The sequence below is a fragment of the Schistocerca americana genome, chromosome 7, assembly GCF_021461395.2.
Source record: "Schistocerca americana isolate TAMUIC-IGC-003095 chromosome 7, iqSchAmer2.1, whole genome shotgun sequence".
In the NCBI taxonomy this organism is placed as follows: Eukaryota; Metazoa; Arthropoda; class Insecta; order Orthoptera; family Acrididae; genus Schistocerca; species Schistocerca americana.
Window position 1 is genome coordinate 508,301,357 of NC_060125.1, and position 16,976 is coordinate 508,318,332.

Here is a 16,976-nt window from a genome sequence, read left to right on the forward strand (position 1 = left end):
CGACCTTTTTTGCCCTCTATTGATTTTACGCCACCTGCGTAGTCGGCCATTTGCTTAACATTATTAATTTAAACAGGCCCGTGATGATAGTAAGAGGAAAATGATTTTTGTAAACATTACGTTAAAACTGATTACGCTGACAATTCGATCCAAACTTGACGCTTACAAGCACATCAGTTTCGTACTCAGAAGGCCTGACGAATACAACATTGTAAATGGTTATTTCATGCTTTAAAATGCATAAAATTGTTAGGTAAAATTTACACAAACGTCGATTTTAGAATTTTTGAATTCTCGACTAAGCCATTGGCATAATTAGGCCAATCAATGGAGACCAAAAAAGATCGAATGTGGGAAATAATTAGTGTAAATTTTTGTACAGTGTTAAGAAGGTACTCCATGAACAATATGCTAGAAATCCTGAACGGTAGGGATGGATCTGGGAGTGAGGCTACGTTTGAAGGCCACTTTTGTACGTTTTTATTGAATAACTCAAAAACTGTGTCCTCTAGCGGGAACGAATCTACAATATTTAACTACATTAAATTTCCTACAATATGGCCCTGCTCATATTTGTATGTTTGTGTGTGTGTTCCACAGGTCCTCCTAAACCACTGGACCAATTTCAACCGCACTTGGTATACATATCTCTTATAATCTTGCAAGAATAGCTTGGGGGGGGGGGGGGGGGGTAAGAATCATCTGCCTGTCAATCGGTCAGGGATGGGGATGAAAAAGTAGAGTAGTTCAAGATGCTTGAATTTAAAGAATTTATTCATCCACTATTTGCGAATGAGATTACTTATTGACTTGCAACAAGCTTTATACTTAATGTCAAAGGTTTGCCAAACTTTTTATCGCTGAAAACCACCACAAAATTATCAAACGAAAGAAGTTTGTCGGTTTCTACATTTTCGCTGATCATGCAGTAAAACTGCCACATCAGGCATGACGTTTTAGTTTAATACTTCATTACTACTATATGTAATTACGATACGTTTTGCAGACGGTATGCACATAAAGTACTGAACGTGCCTGCAAAATGATACCATTGAAGAACACATTATTCAGAAGACGTGAAGTCATACAGATTGAGCTGCGAGAAATCGAAACTGCAGGAGAAAATTCGCGACAGATACAAGTGAGATATATGTACAGATATGTATGAAATATGTTAAATATATATTGCGACATATGCACACACAAAAAAAAGTTTTGCATCACCTCGGCTCCGAGAGTTCCGGAACCTGTACAGAAAACTGGAATAGATTTCAACATAAACATCATTTCCGCCCTTCTTATTGCTCAAGAAAACCACAAATTACATGTTGTACCACCATACAGCGAGACTTTCAGAGTTGGTGATCCCATATGCTATACACACTGGTACCTCGAATACCCAGTAGCACGTCCTCTTGCATTGATGCATGCCTGTATTCTTCGTGGCATACTATCCACAAGTTCATCGAGGCACTGTTGGTCCAGATTGTCCCACTCCGCAACGGCGATTCCGCGTAGAACCCTCAGAGTGGTTGGTGGGTCATGTCGTCCATAAACAGCCCTTTTCAATCAATCCCAGGCATGTTCATGTCTGGAGAACATGTTGGCCACTCTAGTCGAGCGATGTCCTTATCCTGAAGGAAGTCATTCACAAGGTGTGCACGATGGGGGCGCGAATTGCCGTCTATGAAGACGAATACCTTGCCAATATGCTGCCGATATTGTTGCACTATCGGTCGGAGGATAGCATTCACGTATCTTACAGCCGTTACGGCTCCTTCCATGACCACCAGCGGCGTACGTCGGACCCACATAATACCAATCCAAAACAGCAGGGAACCACCACCTTGCTGCACTCGCTGGACAGTGTGTCTTAGGCGTTCAGCTTGACCTGGTTGCCTCCAAACACGTCCCCGACGATTGTCTGGTTGAAGGCATATGCGACACACGTCAGTGAAGAGAACGTGATGCCAATCCTGAGCTGTCCATTCGGCATGTTGATGGGCCCATCTGTAACGCGCTGCACGGTGTCGTGGTTGCACAGATGGACCTCGCCATGGACGTCGGGAGTGGCGTTGCGCATCATGCAGCGTATTGTGCACAGTTTGAGTCGTAAAATGACGTCCTGTGGTTGCACGAAAAGCATTATTCAACATGGTGGCGTTGCTGTCAGGGTTCCTCCGAGCCATTATCCGTAGGTAGCGGTCATCCACTACAGCAGTAGCTCTTGGGAGGCCTGAGTGAGGCATGTGATCGACAGCTCCTGTCTCTCTGTATCTCCTCCATGCCCGAACAATATCTCTTTGGTTCACTCTTTGACGCCTGGACACTTCTCTTGTTGTGAGCTGTTCCTGGCACAAAGTAACATTGCGGACGCGATCGAACAGTGGTATTGACCGTCTAGGCATGGTTGAACTACAGACAACAAGAGCGGCGTACCTCCTTCCTGCTGGAATGAATGGAGTTGATCGGCTGTCGGAGCCCCTCCGTCTAATTGACGCTGCTCATGCATGGTTGTTTACATCTTTGGGCGGGTTTAGTGACACCTCTGAACAGTCAAAGGGACTGTGTATGTGATACAATATCCATAGTAAACGTCTGTCTTCAGGAGTTCTTGGAACCGGGATGATGCAAAACTTTTTTTGATGTGTGTGTGTAACAAGTGTCTACTCTAGCAAAGAGTAAAAAGCTGCTCCTAAACCCTTGGACCGATTTCATCCAAACGTGGAACACATATTACTGTCTGGAAAGACATACTGTGGATGTAAGAACCAGCAACCTCCTACTGGGGTAGGAGTGATAAAGTGGAGGGAGAAGGACGAAAGAAGAGATGGGCAGACAGAGAGTAAGGAGGAGGACGTAGATATGAGGGAGGAAGGACAGACATAGTGAGGGGGAAATGGAGGGAGAACAGGAAGTGGAGGAGGTGTACTGTGAGACGGGGGGGGGGGGGGGGGAGAGAAGTAGGAAATGAATGGTGTGAGTAGGAAATAGAGGGGAGGAGAGATGGGTTCAGAGGGAGTGTGGAGGAAGTGGACAGGGGGGAAGAAGCAGATGGCAGACAGAGAGGAGAGGAGCAGATGGATAAAGAAAGGGACAAGAGGAGTTTGACAGTGGAGAGTGGAGGAGGTGGTCAGAGAAAGTGGTGAGGTGGAGATGGACAGAGAGGTCGGTGGAGGAGATGGTCAAATGGAGGGAGAAGGACGAGATGGGCTAACAGAACTGCAATAAATACATAGTTACTCAACTAGTATGCATATATATTGGCATTTCAAATTACATTATAGCTCTTATCAGTTGGAACCCCACACACATAGGTCTTATCGGTAACACACAGATAATCTGTTTTCAAAAAATGAATATTTAAGCCCAGATTTGTAAGCAATTTTTGAAATGTGTTGCAACATGTATGGGTGTACAGTACTTTTCCTGCCAAATGCCAAAAATAAAAAAAAGGAAATAAAATATTCGAAATAGAAAAGGGCTGTGGTAATTGACTTTTGCATTCATTTGACCGTGTGAGTGGAATAAATGGAGGAAAGGATGCAACAGTCAGGTCCTTCATGACACTACCTCGTGCCCATCCACCTGACTGAGTTTGTTCAGGCCATTTGAGAAACTAGACCCAAAGGCAAGTTGACAGCATAAAGCGGTCGGACTGAAGCAAAGGGACCGACAACACCGGAACGATTTCTGACAACATGCGCAGCTGAGAGACGGCTTCTGACGGGCAGAGGTCAGCCCCGCCGTGGTTGTCACGTCTTGTGCACGTCCCGGCGCCAGCTCACCGTGAAACAACTGCCGCCAATAACAAAGCAGCGGTTTCTGATACAGACATTTGTACACGCTCGTACACGGAGCCTGGTGTCGTACGCGCACAGCGATAACATTTATCAAGCAGAAACGATACACAACTATCTGATCGGAACTGGTCGTGACCCTTACACACAGATGAACTTGTACCTGGTAAGATGTTGTTACGCGTGTAGGAACAATATCGGAAAGGAGCACTACTATGTTCGCAAGGAACAGAGTGAAATCCCGCATCTACATAGATAATCTGCAAATCACTTTTAAGTGCCTGGCAGAGGGTTCATCGAACCGAACCACCTTCTCAATAATTATCTATTATTCCAATCTCGTAAAGAGCGCGGAAGAAACGAGCACCTATATCTTTCCATGCGAGCTCTGATTTCCCTTCTTTCATTATGGTGATCGTTTCTCCTTATGTAGGTCGGCGTCAACAAAATATTTTCACATTCGAAGGAGAAAGCTGGTGAATGAAATTTCGTTAGAATATTCCGCCGCTTCGAAAAACATGCATATAACAGAGCGGAATTGTAATATTGGTGAAAACGTCGTGTAAAAATTGTTAGCTGTTTTTTATCAGAGTTTGAATTTGATTTTGTGAGGGATAGTGCTGAACTTGGAATAGACACTCAGAAAAAAAGAAAAGAAAGAAAAAAAGACGCACTACGAAGGAGTTATGAAAATTAGTCACGATTGATATTCATATTGGTATCGACGAAAAATGCAAAATTGTAAACTCTGGCGGCCGATGAATGAATGTGTGACACTGCACCGCAATTTCAACGCGCAGCTGGCAAGGATAGCAAATAGGACACATGTCGATACTAGGGCATATAGACCTTGCGAATTTGATTCCGTGTACTCAGTTGGACAGGATGTATGCTTCATAGACAAGCATATGAACAATTTACGCAGATATCGGCGCTTGAGAGAGGACGTTTCGTTTGGATCAAAGAAATCGGTTGGAGTGACTAGCGAATCGCTCGACATTTGGATAGGAGCGATGCTACTATTCGCTGGTGATGGCAGGGATGGGTGAACCATGGCCAGATACAAAGTCAAGAGGGAAGCGGGCGACTTAGAGAGACAGAACGTCAGGGCCGAGCGATCGTCAGAGGGAGACTCAGAGCCCCGAACTCATCATCGATCCGTCGTCCAGCTGGTGTGTCAGTGACCGCATGGACCATTAATAGCTCACGAAAGGGGCTGAGCTCACGGCACCTCTTCCGCCGACTACCATTGACCTCTGTAAACCAATGAGCTGGTTTGCGGTGCTGTCGGGCAGTTCGACATGGATCTCTTTGACTGGAGTAGGATTGTCCTCAGTGATGAGTCCCGCTTGGAAGTGAGCCCGATCACCAGCGAAGACGTGTTACGAGGCGCCTCGGACAGCGCTGGTGTACCAGACTGTCTAATCTCCCGTCCTATGGCCCCACAGCCAGTCGTGATTGTCTGGGGTGCCATTTCCTTTCATAACACCACCCCTTTGGTTGTCATCTGCCGCCCTTACAGCACAGCGGTACGTCGACGATATTCTACTCCCCGTTTTGATGGCCTTCGTTGCAAACCATCTTGGTATTTAAGCAAGATAATGCCTTCTCGCATACGGCGAAAGTTTCTGCTTCTTGTCTACAACTCTATCAATCAGTGCCAAGCCGAATAACTGGTTGCATAAGGGCCAGAGGTGGACCAACCCATTATTAACTTGCTCAACTTGTGAAGTTGTTTCTCTGATTTGTTTGTCTGTATATATACATCACACCTACCAACTTCTGTCCCATTTTGATAATTCCTTCGGGGTGAGATTTTTTTGTGTCTTAGTGTAATCTCTTGTCAGCCCATTGGAGAACTTCAGTTTTTTTGGTGTGAGACTAAGTATCGAACTTGGTAATTGTCACTTGCTAGCTTCGGTGGCACTTTTAGTTTTCGAGAGCAAGCAGTGAACCTGTTTTTTTCGCAAGTGGATAGCAGCTGGACTTGTAATTTCCGCTAGTTAATCTAACAGTGATTTAATGTATTTTTGGTCAATTAGCCTGGTCGATACTTTATTATTTGAACTCAGGCTGTGCACTTACGTTAATGTTCCGATAGCTACGTGCTAGTACTTAGTGTCTATCGCTAAAGTTCTGTGCTGCCCTTAGTGACTCCTGTTAGAAATATTTCTTTTTGTCATAGAGTAAATTCAGAAACTTAAAACATTAATAAATTTTATTTATTCAGACTTAAACCCTATGAGTTCCCACATTATTTAAAGTTATCAACACTCACAATCCTGGCTGCCTTTATTTAAACAGTTTTGTCAGTATGGCGATTTATTGGTTGATGCGATAGGTGCTTGGTTGTCCCCTAGTCGCAACAGCCAAATAACTTTAAAAAGCAACCACACACCTGGAGCCCATAATATGCCAGGAATTTACATTGTATTTACTTATAGAGTAGACAGGTGCAAATACGTTGCTCACGGTCTGTCTCGTTAGAGATAAACTATAAAAAGTGATTTGCATATGTTTATGTCGCAGCTCATCATATTGCAGCTGCACGTTGTCCGAAAGCGTATACCTACCGTCCTACCGTCTTGGTCTTTTCCTGTCTCTCAGAATAATGCAAAGACCTTCGTTGGTCCATTCGCCAGGAAACATGTTGTGCCCACTTCACTGTCATTCCAATCATAATTATGTCTTCCACTCTAATCTGCTCCCTGACCATTTGTTTATTTACTTGTCTGTATCTGTAACTCACAACATGCTTCTCTCGGTTGATCACTGAGATACACCCAGTTTTTGAATGTTTTTAGTGTTAAAAGTCAATGTTTGACCGACGCAAGTCAACACTGTTAAAATACACTGACTGTATCGCTCTAGCTGATGTGCACCTACCAGTTTACCTAAGACGCCATACGTAAGCATTAAGTGTCTGGATACATTAAGTCATCAATTCGCTTACTGCAACACTTAAATTACTGACTTTGTACTCGCGACAAGTCCACTCATGACAAAGAAAACTCGTTCGCAGCACTAGGAAAAGTAATTCTCGAAGTAAGATGGTTGGCAATTGCCTGCACTAGCTATTTCAGACTGGCAGTGCCGGTGCTTGCAGTCTAGCGTATGGTGGCTTTTCTGGAAAAGCAGATTTCGATTAATGAATCTACAACTGGGGATTCTATTCAGATGCAAATCACTCAACATTTGTGTTTGCACTCACAAGTTTTCTAACTATATGTGTTGAAACGTATTACTTTCCTGTACCCGCTCTCTTCCTATTCCTTCAGCTCAGCTTTCTCATTTTCCTGAGATGATTGACAGTCCTGGCCTCGTAACAGCGGTCAAAAGGGCTTTGCTGTGCTGGTACAGGGAACGGCTAAAACCAAGGGGAAACTACAGTCGTGATTTTTCCCAAGGTAATGCAGCTTTACTGCATGATTAAATGATGATGGTATCCTCTTGGGTAAGATACTGCGGAGGTAAAATATTTCCCCATTCGGATCTCCGGCCGTGAACTATTTAGAAGGATGTTGTTATCAGGAGAAACAAAACTGGCTTTCTAGGGAACGGGGCGTGTAATGCCAGGCCCCTTCATCGTTCAGGTAGGTTAGAAAATTTAAAAAGGGAAATGGATAGGTGGCAGGAGCAACAGGACTTGTGGTCAAGTGAATACACGGTTATAAATACAAAATAAAACAGATGTAATGCAGGAGTAGATTTGATAATGAATGACTTATAGGAACTTAGATAAGCTACGAGTACTATGAACAACATATTTAACGCATTATTGTAGACAAGACAGACACCAACTACAGTAGTACAAATTTATATGCCAACTACCTCCGAGATGAGGAGGAGATAGAGGAAATGTATGATGAGATGAAACAAGTTATTATGATAGTTAAGGGAGACGGAAATTTGATAGTCATGGGGGACCTGAATTCGATAGCAGGAAAAAGAAGAGAAGAAGGTGTCTTTAGGTGAAAATGGACTGGGAGAAAGAAATGAAAGAGGAAGCCGCCTGGTAGAATTACACACAGAGCATAATTTAATCATAGTTAACACTTGGCTTAAGAATCACGAAATAACGTTGTATACGTGGAAGAGATCTGGAGACACAGGAAGGTTTCAAATTGATTATATAATGGTTAGACAGAGATTTTGGAACCAGGTTTTAAACTGTAGGATAGTTCCAGGAGCAGATGAGGACTCTGACCACAATTTACTGGTTACGAACTGCAGATTAAAACTGAAGAAATTGCAAAAAGGCAGGACTTTGAGGAGATGGGACTCGGATAAACTGAAAGAACCAGAGGTTACAGCGAGTTTCAGAGGAAGCATTAGGGAACAATTGACAAGAACAGGGAAAGGAATACAGTAGAAGAAGTATGGGTAGCTTTGAACGATGAAATAGTGAAGGCAGCAGAGGATCAAGCAAGTAAAAAGACAAGGGCTAGTAGAAATACTCAAAAGATACTGAATTTAATCGATGAAAGAAGAAAACAAAAAAAAATGCAGTAAAAAAGGGAATAGAAACATCTAAAAAATGAGATTAACAGGAACTGCAAAATGGCTAAGCAGGAATGGTTTGAGGACAAATGCAAGGATGTAGAAGCATGTATCAATAGGGGTAAGATAGATGCTGCCTACGGGAAAATTAAAGAGACCTTTGGAGAAAAGAGAACCACCTGTATGAATATCAAGAGCGCAGATGGAAAACCAGTGAGTAAAGAAGGGAAAGCGAAAATTGGAGGGAGTATATAAGGGTCTATACAAAGTAGATGTAATGGAAGAGGACGTAGATGAAGCTAAGATGGGAGATATGATATTGCGAAAAGAATTTGACAGGTCACTGATAGACCTAAGTCCTAACAAGGCCCCTGGAGTAGACAACATTCCGTTAGAATTGTCGATAGCCTTGGCAGAGCCAGCCGTGAGAAAACTCTTTCATCTCGTGAACAAGATGTGTGAGACAGGCGAAACACCCTCAGAGTTCAGTAAGAATATAATAATTCCAATTTCAAAGAAAGCAGGTGCTGACAGGCTGAACAGTACCGACGTATCAGTTTAATAAGTAATCGTTGCAAAATACCAACATGAATTCTTTACAGAAGAATGAAGAACTGGTAGAAGACAACCTCAGGCAAGATCAGTTTCGATTACGGAGAAATGTAGGAACACGTGAGACAATACTGACCATACGACTTCTCATAAAAGACAGGTTAAGGAAAGGCAAACCAACGTTTATAGGATTTGTAGACTTAGAGAAAGCTTTTGACAATTTTGACTGGAATACTCTCTTTCAAATTCTAAAGGCCGCAGACGTTAAATATAGGAAGCGAAAGGCTGTTTACAATTTGTACTGAAACGAGGTGGCAGTTATAAGAGCCGAGTAGCACGAAAGGGAAGTAGTGGTTGACAAGGGAGTGAGAGAGGGTTGTAGCCTATCCCCGATGTTATTCAGTCTGTGTAATGAGAAAGCAGTAAAGGAAACAAAATAAAAATTTGGGTGGGAGTTAAAGCTCAGGAAGAAGAAATAAAAACGTTGAGGTTCGCCGATGAAATTGCAAATCCGTCAGAGACAACAAAAGACTTGGAAGAGCAGTTGAACGGAACGGACAGTGTCTTGAAAGCAAAATATAAGATGAACATCAGCAAAAGCAAAACGACGATAGTGAAATGTAGTGGAATTAAATCAAGTGATGCTGAGGGAATTAGATTACGAAATGAGACATTTAAATTAGATGAGTTTTGCTATTTGGATAGCAAAATAACTGATCATGGTCGAAGTAGAGAGGATATACGTAAAATGAAGACTGGCAATGGCAAGAAAAGCGTTTCTGAAGAAGAGAAAGTTTTTATCATCGAGTACAGATTTAAGTGTCAGGAAGTCCTTCCTGAAAGTACTTTTGCAGAGTGTAGCAATGTATGGAAGTGAGACATGGGTGATAAACAGTTCAGATGGGAAGAGAATAGAAGGTTTTGAAACGCGGTGCAACAGAAGAATGCTGAAGATTAGTTGGGTCGATCACGTAACTAATGAGGAGGCACTGAACAGAATTGGGGAGAAAAGAAATTTGTGGTGCAACCTAACTATAAGAAGGAATCGTTTGGTAGGATGCATCCTGCAACATGGAGGGATCACCAATTTAGTACCGGAGGTAAGAATGGGGGACGGGGGGAGGGACGAAAATCGTGAGGGAGATCAAAAGATGAATACAGTAACGAGATTCAAAGGACGTATGTTGCAGTAGTTACTCAGAGTTTAAGAGGATTCCACAGTATAGAGTACCATGAAGAGCATCAAACCAGTCTTCGGACTGAAGACTAGAATAACAACAACAGCACAGGAAAAACAATTGTCGGTAGATATCTGTCTTACCTCGAATGTCATCGATTTTATTCTCATGTTCTATCTCATGTTTAATTAGAAAATTTATGTAGTTAGTTCATTTTTACTCCTTAAGCTTCTTATGTAAGAAGCTCCTTCCAACCCTTGTTGAACCCTCTGACTTGAACCCCTCTCTTCCTAGACGCCACGCCAAATTCTGCATACTGTGCATGTATCTATATATTGATCTCATATTTACACTCATTTCTAGAAACGTTTGAGGAATGTAATGCTATAACATAGTGACGAGTGTTGCATTAATATATTCCTTTCAAAAACTGTATATGTTTTCACTTCATTACAAAGGCCACATTACTCTGCATCAACCACAGGCGCCGATCTCTTCCAATGCTGAGTTACTGTTTTATAGCCTGCTGACCTGCTGTAAAACATCAGAAAGAAATACATTGTGTCTAAGCCAAGTGAGTGTAGAGCACAACGGACTGGACCTATTGGTGTGACCGAGTGGTCTGTGCATCATCTTAAGCCATTGCGAGTGATCGCACCTATATCCTGTAAGGGTAATGCTGAAAATTGAGGTAGGTAAGTGTCCAGTGGAGAGAAACTTGTATTTGACTCGGTTATGAAAGGAACGTTCTGGGAAAAGAAATTCGAAGGAACCAACACTGACATTTAATGTTAACGTATTTTCTATCATTAAGCAACTACACAAGAAGTACATAGGTGGTGAACGGGAAAGTTACCAAAGACTGAAGTCGTACGAGATGTAAAGTTGCTACCAGTGCTAACTATGGAGAGGAGAGACGTGAGAACGCAAAGTTCTGCATCGTAGATCGACTGTCACAGGTTCAGCTTCCGTGTGACTGACGCCGAGAGTCTTTGTATTCAAGAAAACATGGGATTTTATAGGTTAGGTTACCTGTACCCCACTTTCTCCTGTGGCGGGGACAGCCGGCCAATCGCGCGTGACAGATTTCCGAAAGTATCACGAAACTAGCAGACTTGTGCTCGATTCTCTTCGTGTATGGATGCGAGCAAAGGTTCTTTGCTTTGTGTGGTACAGATGATAATAACAGTTGCCACTTTGTACGGAGTTTGTAATCCCCGCACCACAATACCGTAGGGTTCTGCTAGAAAAGCCATAGCACAATAGAACAACCCATTAATGAAATGGAGTATTGCATGGTAATTAGTTGCCTGTATCTGAATAGAAAAAACACTGAAACAGTCCAAACTCAGAGGCGAAAGTGTCTGGTAACAGTGTACTATCGTGTAATACAATGGTTAGATGGCACAGGCGTAGTGGTCAAACACGACGAAGAACGCAGTCGCCGGCCGTCTGCGTGTGAAAATAGAGAACCGCGCGAGAACTGGAGGTCGTGGTGCTCGAAACCCGGTGTAGCACAATCGAAGCGATTGTCGAAAGTGTGAAAGTCGTTAACGGATCAGTTTTAAATATTTCGCACGGTACTTTGAACATGACACAGGTCACCGCCCACTGAGTTTCGGAAGCGCCCGCCCGCCGAGGCAGAAGCGGAAACGTTAAAAGCTGCGTCAGGCTAGTCTTGATAAAGTATTCAGCCGCCTAATCACCACGGGCGAGTTCTGAGAGTGATACTATCAGCCCGAGACAAAAGAGCAAAGCAAGCAGTGGACACATTCGGATTCACTACCGCCAAAAAAGGCGAAGACCCAACCGCCATCGGGCAAAGTTATCCTGAGTAATTTTGAGGACTGCCTTAGTGTGTGGCACTATCAGATAACGCTCGTAACTGGCGAACAGTTACAAGGGAATACTCCCGGAATCTCGTGAAGAGGTTACGGAAGGATGTCAAGACGAAGCATCGCCGGATACTGTCCAAGCGAGTGTCTGTTGCTTAACAACAAAGCTCCAGCTCACTCTGTGTTAGATTCTGTCACACATGCTTGCCACTTTGACCTAGGAAATTTTTTCTCACCCTTCCATAGTGTCTTGACATGGAACCCAGCGACTCTTTCCCCTTTCCTTAGATAAAGAAACAACTGCCTGGCAGTCAGTTCCAGGATCTGAACTCAGATTTCTAAAAGCATTTCCTCATACAATTCATAGATCGTTGGAAAAAATGTATCTCATTTAAGTTCGAACATGTAGAGAATGACTAACTTTTACCTAGTTTCATGGTCATAGCTTGATTGTTTGAGGTGATAATTGGTAATTAATGACTGCCTCTCATATATGTACCACTTGAGCCAACCTAAGCTGACCCTTTCGATAAGTACTTCGCTGATGGCCACCCAAGAAGTAATGCTCAGGTAAACACTGAGTATAAAGTTCATTAATATGCACATGACCTTAGGTCTCCCTCTACGAGCTAGTGTTACATCCAAAAAATGACTGTGCGTTTGAGTCTGGTTGTCACTAAAAGTCACAATATCGATTCGATTGCCAGAAGGCCAAATTGCATAGCAGAGTTAAGTTCCGGATTCGCAAATGAATAAATGATTCACTGACACAACACAGCAACTGTCCATGCAGAAGAGGCCACGTCTCAGCGAGATTCGACACTAGCAGAGGCTTTTAAACAATGCAGCGGCTTCCAACAGGTAGATGGGTGTCAAAGAACTGCTGGCTCAGTGGTTCCTAAGTGAGACTCTGATTGATGAAGTACTAGTACAGTCGGAGTCTGTCCCAGGAATCTCACTATGACTGAACTGACGTGGCGCTGCCAAGGTGTCAGTCTAAATAAGTTGGTTCCACTAGGATACTGCCAGACCTATTTTCGGCCACTTGGTCCCATGGAGGCAAATAGGTCTGCGAAGCCAACGGCCTCTTGTGGTGATCTGGGTGCCACCTACTGGCCAAGTCAGCACGTGAAGCTTTCTGGCTGTCACCTGCAAAGGTGGTCCCTGTGTCTTACCATGTAGGCCACCTACTGGATGCTGCTGTAACACTGGTTGCTGTGAGGAAGGATGAAGTGTCTCGATATAGCACCATCGCCAACGACTTGTACCAGTCCTCATATAGACATACACTTACCTGTTTTGGCAAACTATGATCTCCCCCCTCCCCTCTTACCAAATAACTACCATTCATGCTGACATACGCCTGATACTAACGCTGACCTACAACAGCAATCAATATTTCTGAGTATGTAGATATACTGTCACATCCACTGATGAGTCAAACCATTATACCCATTGATTGCATTAGGGGCACTTTTCACAATTTAACCTTGTTCTTATACTGAAAAGCGCAAAGTTTTCACCCAGGAACATATTAGCCCATGTGCTTTGTGAGTTACAGATCGCTGTAGACAACGAAAATATTAATGTATCCATAATGGCTTGAGAAAGCGGCGGCTGATTTGAAAATATCAGCAGAAAATGGCAAGTGGCCACACTATTTTTGAATGAATGATTTATTTTTCCATAACAAAAGTTTTCTCTGCCTTCTGATCATATTTGGGCCTGGAGTCGTTCTAGTTTATGGAGAAATACTGTGGTTGGTTATAGATTTCTGTCTCACTGATACAAACAACAGTTTTAAAAACAAAGTTATATTAGTGTAGTACTAAATTTTCTCTGTGTACTTGTCGCATTAATTCTCTGTCGAAAAAAAAATATCTTTTGACAATATCCTCAACTGTTTTCATCGAAGTAGAAACTGACTGCCTAAGAAGCAATGGAATCACAGAGATGTAAATTCAATTGAAGCCATTGATGGTTGTCCACCCTTACTCAACAGATAAATTTCTTAATTAGAGAACGTATGTGTGTGGTTGGGTAGCACTTATGTAATTTTGTAGTACGTTGTGATTTAAGTAAAAATCCATATTTCCATTAAGTAACCGTATCTTTTATAAAAATCCTGACATCTCCACACCATATCGAACTTACCACAAAGATGATACACGTTGTAACATATATCTGACGAAGTAATAGAAAATTTGCGTTGCCTCTGGGTTTGAACAGTGATTCCTTAACAGTGCAAATTGTTATATCATAATATCGCGTATAGTGTTCTTATTACATTGCTGCCAGGTTACAAAATATGTTAGTCATAATAATTCAAGGTTTTAAAGAACATACGTATTAGACCTTTGGCAATTTACCTGCGTATAAATATGCAACCAGTCGCTTTTCTGGATCTTATATACGATTTATTGTATCGTTAACTAGTTTTCGAGCCACAGAAAGCTCATCTTCAGATGGAGGTGTTACAAGAACATTATGTCGTGGGCCAAGTGTAGATGGACGCTGCGTTGATGGAGCTGCCAAAAATTACGAAAATGTAGTATTCGGTGATGAAACGTGTGTGAAACGGAAATGTTCTTACGTTTTAGGTACTTACAGTGCACTGTATCATGGTATCCATAGCAAGTCCATTTCCATAATATACATTATCAGGTATACTCACAAATATATACAATATTTAACTGTTCTTGATTTCATACTTACAGAATGTAAACACTGAATGTAAATCCAAAGAATATGTGTATAATATATATGACACTTCGCTTCAGTGTGATATTTGGCCTGAGAAGCATTGTATTAGAAAATAAATATGTTCAAGTACAAGCAACATATTGAAGTGGAGACCTTATGTCGAACGGCATTTACATGAGGCAACAATTCAAAACGAACCTGCAGCCTTATCCATTATCTTACCTGCGATATTCAAAATACTTAATTTCCTTGTTAGTCTGTGCCATTAGAAAGTGTTGGGGTGCATAATACCTATTATTTATTGTATGATACAAATCACTCAGTATAACGTAATATTGAAATATTTTACCATCTATTTGGTTTCGTTGTTGTGGCATAATATCTTGGTATTTCTTTCTCTGGAAGAAAAATAGCTTCTAACATGTAGATTATGGTGAGAGTGATTATATATGTGTTTGGCGAGATTCCAGAACTGATTAAATATTCCCTAGCCATTCTTGCAGTGTTGGTATCACACGCTGCTCGTTCATCACCATCTCCTTTTTTGTAGCTACTGCTCTCCACTGACCCTATGAGAAGCTGTCTGAGTCCTTCTTCCAGCATGACTCCTTCCTCCACAGTTGTTTTCCCTCAGATTTTGACATCGTGGTAATTTAGCGGCATCCACGTGAGAGAAAGCGTGTTTCCTGATTCTTCCTAGAAAGCGCGCTCTCGGAATTTTAACAGTAAACTTTCGCGTGCTCAACGCATCTCTCGTACGGTTCGCTGCTGAAATTCGATGAGTACTAGACTTTACCTATGCGTTCGTGAAAACGAAAGAGGAGGCGTTTTAAACGAAATAGCCGTTGCAACGGACAGGGGTCATTTGAATTAGATAGCTGTTTTATGAACGGTGAAAAATAGTTGTATGAAAATCCGTACCTACACACTACGGTAACTAATTATCACACTGCCATTGCTCTTTACTCTCTCTACTGGTGGGAAAACAGGCAGATCCACATCTAGAAATTAAAGTGTCATAAAGTGGTAACTTAATGAAAAATGTAATTACTACTAAACGTTCGAAAGTAAGTGGACATAGGTATTAAGCCTAGCAATTTGCATGTAAATCAGTGTGACTGGTCGGAAACTATTAAATGTAGAGGCACAAACCCAATCATCGTTCTAATTGCCCGAAGAAATTAGCTCACGGAAACCGTCGAACTCTAAAGCTTCTTGCACGTACCAGTCATCTTGTGCAACAGCGGCAGAAGACTTCCGTTCCAATTCGGGAACGGAAGTCTGAGAAAGAGCGGTCCGTAGAGCCTGTCGGAAGGCACGTAGCACACGAACGAATGTGTGACGTTTCTTAGAGTGTAGAAAACGCGCCATTGTACATCATATGCAACTCAGATAGACGAGCGTGGGCTTGGTGAGTGTCTGAGAGCCGATAATGGTGTATGTGCTTCAAGAAGACGGCCCTCGGTGTGTAAGAACTAAGGAAAAGCAGTCCTGAAATAACAAGTACTGAAGAAGTAGCGGTCCTGTACGCTATACCTCGTGTTTAACTGATGAGACAACACAATATGACCACCTGCTCAGTAACGTGTTGGTCCACTTGGTCCCATAAATTATGAGCCAGGGGTTTGTGGATGCGAATCTGGGAACCGATGGGTTAAAAAGGTGCGCATTTGGTGGCGAAGATATCAGCGTGGGTTCATTATCGTGCTCCTCAAGCTACTGTAACACGACACTGGGTTAAGACACGGACAGTAATCCTGATGCAAGATGCCATCGCCGTCAGAAAAGACATCAAACATGAAGAGATACAGGTGGTCCGAAATACTATCCTCGTAGCCTAGACAGTCATGGCACTCACTCCGTCTTCAGACCACAAGTGGCCTACCGGGACCATCCGACCGCCGTGTCATCGTGAGAGGAGGATGCGGATAAGAGGGGCTTGGGGTCAGCACACCGCTCTCCCGGTCGTTTTGATGGTTTTCTTTGACCGAAGCCACTGCTAGTCGGTCGAGTAGCTCCTCAACTGGCATCACGACGCTGAGTGCACCCCGAAAAATGGCAACGGCGCGTGGCGGCCTGGATGGCCACCCATCCAAGTGCTGACCACGCCCGACAGCGCTTAACTTCGGTGATCTCACGGGAACCGGTGTATCCACTGCGGCAATGCCGTTGACAGACAGTCATGGGCCCTTCGATTATTACCACAAGTCCAATGAAAGCCCAGGTAAACGTTCCCCATAGCATAAACTGACCCCACCACCCATTTCCGTGGCACCAGGTAGGTTTGGAGCAGCCATTTGCCTGGATGACGGCGTATCTGAATGCGACCATCGACGTGGTGCAGCAAAAATGGTTCAAATGGCTCTGAGCACTATGGGACTTAACATCTGTGGTCATCAGTCCCCTAG

At 42.9% G+C, this 16,976-nt stretch overlaps 1 pseudogene; it reads right to left on the bottom strand.

Annotated features, from left to right (window-relative positions):
• Positions 1 to 16,624: 16,624 nt before the first annotated feature.
• On the bottom strand, positions 16,625 to 16,742 carry LOC124623246 (annotated as a pseudogene).
• Between the last annotated feature and the right edge of the window lie 234 nt (positions 16,743 to 16,976).